Genomic DNA, 5445 nt, shown 5'->3' with positions numbered 1-5445 from the left:
CAACCTTTACTAAAGAATAGCCTAATAGCCGAGCTAAGTATGAAAAAACTCTGTCCTATCACAGACCAGATTTGCCCTAACAACCAAGGGGGAGTTAGAGCACTGATTATGCTTTTGGGTCCCAATGCACTAACTGCCAATGAATGGGCAATATAAACCAAATAATAAACTGATAATTGTGCATGACTTGCAATGAAACAAGCAAGGAGCAGGACTATGCACCAAAAGCATGCTCAAGCCGCAGAGTCGATAGAGCGCGTCCTCATGGTAGCTTACTGCTCAATGTAATAAAGTAATGACTTTTCAAATAAGTAACCTTACACATTGTGTTGGCTGACAATTTGTTAGCTACGCTGTCCTTACGAACCACGTAGCATATCATGACAGGAGTATGTACCGGTATGTTAGCTATCTACCTAACGTTAGTAGTTATACATCAAACTGGACAGTATATTAAATATAGGCTAACTACCCAATGTTTATTGACTTGATAATTCCTGTCATTCTTAGCTTAGCTAAATGGTATAGTTGTTGTGTGTTCTCAATAGACATTCGGGTTATTTCGTAAATTCGCTCTGGCATTTACTCTGATTTCAGAGCACTCTTGTCTGTGTGTACCAGAGCACAGAATAATGAATTTACAAGTGCTCAACACCCATTTAACTAGCTCTGCTAGGGCGAGTAAAATGGTCAGGGTTGTCTCCTTTGTGTCTGGAAGTAGCTAGCAAACCAGCCAATGTTAGCTTGGGTGCTTGACTGCCATTGTAAGGCCAGCACTCTCAAATAAACCCAAACATCCAGGGTGCGCTCCGAGAGCGAAACTGTCTGAATTTACCCAAAGGATTTTTAGTTTTTCATGGAATAGTATTAATCAAATGAATTAAGGAAGTATGAGTGGAAAGTTGGGACACACCTACTCATTTCAGGATTTTTCTATATTTTTACTATTTTTCTAAACTGTGAAATAACATATATGGAATAAGTTAAGAGAAAATTATTATTTACAAGGACAGTCTACTCCTTCCTCCCCATCGGGGAATTGAACCCTGGTCTCCCGCGTGCCTGCAATATGGAAGACTATCAAATGCTTCGCAAAGATATCCTCTGGTGGTCAAACTAGCAATAACTTGCATTAACAGAATTGTTTTTGCTGACAATTATATAACGTGCCACAGAATGCTGCAGCAGCCGCAAGGTGTTCGGCAGTATGACGCAACTTTTAAAGGTGGAACCACTGTACATGAAATGAGGGTGAAATAAGGTAGTTGACGGGGAGCTGTAATCTTTATATCACCTCATTGACTCTCCTCAGGACTTTGAATGGCCCCACAAACCACAGGTTCAGCTTCCGGCAGGGCAGATGGAGGGGCAGGTCCTTCATAGAAAGCCAGACCCTGTCACCAGGGTGAAAGACCGGGGCCACACTGCGGTGACGATCGGCCTGCTCCTTCTGCTGAAGGACAATGCGCTGGAGACGGATGTGCGCTGTGTTCCATACCTCCTTGCCGTGCTGGAACCAATCGTCTACTGCAGGAGCCTCGATCTGACTCCGGTGCCAGGAGCCTAGAACACACTGAAAGGGTGTGAGGTTAGTGGAGGAGTGACGGAGGCAGAAACTCAGTCCTCTCCCCCGGCCGGTCCTGACAGTAACTACGAAGGTACCTACTCAGTTCCTGATTTACCCTTTCCACCTGCCCATTTGATTGGGGATGGTACCCGGAGGTGAGGCTGCCCGTGACCCCCAGTCATTCCATGAAGGCCTTCAAGATGCAGGGACACCCCTCGGGAGTGTGGGCAGGTGAGGGATCCTCCTCAGGATGTTCTTTAATCCCAGGCTATAGCAGAGGGTAAAGTCAAACATGGTGAAGAATTGGGCCCACCTGGCCTGACGTGGGTTCAGCCTCTTCGCTGCTTGAATATACTCTCGGTTCCGGTGGTCCGTCCAAACCAGGAATGGGTGTTGAGCACCCTCCAGCCAGTGCTGCCATGTTTTCAGCGCCTTCTTGATAGCCAGCAACTCACAAAGCTTCCGCGAGGAAAAGGCACATGGATGAAGTTTAGGCGGCGATCCAGTGCGTTGGGAAAGAACGGCCCCTACTCCAACCTCGGAGGCGTCCACCTCCATATTGAAGGGCAAAGACGGGTCAGGATGAGCCAGAACAGGTGCGTTCGTAAAACGTTCCTTGAGCGCACGGAATGCTTTATTGGCCTCCTCAGTCCAGCTGTCGAGGACCTCCCTTCAGGAGGAAGGTAAGAGGGGACATCATTGTGCTGAAATCCCTAATGAACTGCATTAAATAGTTGGCAAAACCTAGGAAGCGCTGCACCTTTATGTTGGATGGAACAGGCCAAGACCAAACTGCACTGACCCTCTGCTCTTCCATCTCAACTACTGCGGTGGATATCCGATAGCCCAGGAAGGAGACCGCCTGCTGGAAGAAAAGGCACTTCTCCGCCTTAGTGTACAGGTGATGCCCTATCAGCTTCTCCAAAATGGACCTGACATGAGAGACATGTTACTCGCGTATAGTGGAGTACACCTAGAGGTTGTCTATGTACACCACTACACAGCGACCCAACATATCTCTAAACACCTTGTTAATGAAGGATTGAAACACAGAGGGTGCATTTGTCAGGCCGTAGGGCATTACCCTGTATTCATAGTGCCCGGTGCTGGTAATGAAGATGGTCTTCCATTCTTCCCCCTCCCTGATGTGCACCAGGTTGTAGGCACAGCATAAATCCAATTTGGTAAAGTACTGAGCACCGTGCATCTGTTCGATCACAGTGAGTAAAAGAGGCAGGGGATAACTGCTTACAAGTGAAAATTAAAGCAGGAAGCACCAGGGATTAGATCCATAAAAAAGTGGTCAGATGAAGCAGATTCTAAGCTATAGGACTGTTTTGCTAGCACAGACTGGAATATCTTATTGGGATTCTTCCGATGGCATTGAGGAGTACACTACATCAGTCACTGGCTTCTTCAATAAGGGCATCGATGATGTCGTCCCCACAGTGACTGTACGTACATACCCCAACCAGAAGCCATGGATTACAGGCAACATTCGCACTGAGCTAAAGGGTAGAGCTGATGCTTTCAAGGATCGGGACTCTAACCTGGAAGCTTATAAGAAATTCCTCTATGCCCTCACATGAACCATCAAACAGACAAAACGTCAATACAGGACTAAGATCGAATCGTACGACACCGGCTCCGACGCTCTTCAGACATGTCAGGGCTTGCAAACTATTACAGACTACAAAGGGAAGCACAGTCGAGAGCTTGCATACCGCCCCAACCGATCCAATGGATCCACAGATGATGCAATTTCTATTGCACTCCACACTGCATTCTCACACCTGGACAAAAGGAACACCTATGTGAGAATACTATTCATTGACTACAGCTCAGCGTTCAACACCATAGTACCCTCAAAGGTCATCATTAAGCTAAGAACCCTGGGACTAAACACCTTCCTCTGCAACTGGATCCTGGACTTCCTGACGGGCCGCCCCCAAGTGGTAAGGGTAGGCAAAAACATGTCTGCCACGCTGATCCTCAACACTGGGGCCCCTCGGGTTGTGTACTTAGTTCCCTCCTGTACTCCCTGTTTACCCACGACTGCGTGGCCAAACACGACTCCAACACCATCATTAAGTTTGCCGATGACACAACAGTGACCTGATCACCGACAATGATGAGGCAGCCTATAGGGAGGAGGACAGAGATCTGACCGTGTGGTGCAACGACAGCAACCTCTCCCTCAACGTGATCAAGACAAAGGAGATGATTGTAGAAAACAGGAAAATGAGGTAAGAGTACATCTCTATTCTCATCAAAGGGGCTGTAGTGGAGCAGGATGAGAGCTTCAAGTTCCTTGGCGTCCACATCACCAACAAACTAACATGGTCCAAGCACACCAAGACAATCATGAAGAGGGCACGACAAAACCTATTCCCCCTCAGGAGACTGAAAAGATTTGGCATCGGTACTCAGATCCTCAAAAGGTTTACAGCTTCACCATCGAGAGCATCCTGACAGGTTGCAACACTGCCTGGTATGGCAAATGCTCCGCACATTGACTGTGTACCGGAACCCCCTGTATAAGCCTCGCTATTGTTATTTTTCTGCTGTTCTTTAATGATTTGTTATTCTCTAACTTTTTTTAGGTATTGTCTTAAAACTGCATTGTTGGTTAATAAGGGCTTGTAAGTAAGCATTTCACTGTTGTATTCGGCACGTGACAAATAGAATTTGATTTGATTCTTTCTTTTACACTGAGCAGCTACTCTACGTGTCCTATTCTTTGTCATTTAAAAACACTGCAGTGCATTAAGGGACAAATTCTCTATCACTGAAACTAAGAAATCCTATCTACACTTTTCCAGGCAAAACCTTCGCAAACCTCAGCATCATTGACAGGCTTTCACTTCTTTGACCTACTTTCCTACTGATCAACATTTTGGCCTCAATCACTCTGCCTTCCTTCACATTTTCTTTATCATCTATGGACATAGATATTGATGACTCCCCTCAATCTAGCATTATTACCAGGGACATGGCTTTCAATCTTCTTCCCATTTAAGCTTTTCCATTTTCAGAATCTTCTCTTGCTAAGCCTGGCTACCACAACATTTTAACAATATACCATTTCCAATGAACCGAGCTAATTTGACTTCACCTACCTCTTTCTCTAAGGCTTTAGTTAGTCAGTTAGGGTGTAAGTGAGGCCCTGTGGTCTCATGAAAACTCTCACCACTTTCCACTCCAACACATCATTACCCTTGCATCCTACCTTGGCCATCTTTATGCTTTCTTTACTAGACGATCCAATGCTTTCTGTATCATGAGCTCTCTTCTTCCTTTGTCTTTCCACTACCGACCTTGACCCTCATCCTCCTGCTCCACACTATCAGAACTGACACCGATATTGTTCACATTCCAGCACAGCTGTTGCTTCAACAACTTTATGTTCGTTTCCTCCATCTTGTCCTTACTACTCAATGCCATTTCCGACTATCCGACTCACATCTTTCTTCTAAATTCCCCCTTTCAATCAATAAAAACCTTGAAGACAGAGGGGGTGGCAGGAATTGGGGATCTGTAATCTAAGATGACTGCCTGATATTGGCTGACCCCACAGTGTGATAAGGCAACAGACAACCTGGTCCCTAACAACAAAACAGTTTGGTTAGGGCCAGAGTTGTGAAGGGCCAGTTACATATTTTGTCTCTGAGAGAGGGCTGTGAGATGGTGTGCTAAGAGTCACCGGCGGGTCGTTTGTAACACCATTTGTAAATCCGAAACTTGGCGGTGTTGGCTTGCGTCAATTCCATTGAGGATCTGGTTTTGATTAATTTGGATTTACAATCCATAAAATATTTGAGGATAAGAGTTTAAATTCAATATTATTTAACCAGATTATTTCTATCAAATCAACGGTT

This window comes from Oncorhynchus masou, chromosome 26, assembly GCF_036934945.1.
Source record: "Oncorhynchus masou masou isolate Uvic2021 chromosome 26, UVic_Omas_1.1, whole genome shotgun sequence".
NCBI classification, from domain to species: domain Eukaryota; kingdom Metazoa; phylum Chordata; class Actinopteri; order Salmoniformes; family Salmonidae; genus Oncorhynchus; species Oncorhynchus masou.
Note: the sequence above shows the minus strand (reverse complement) of the source record.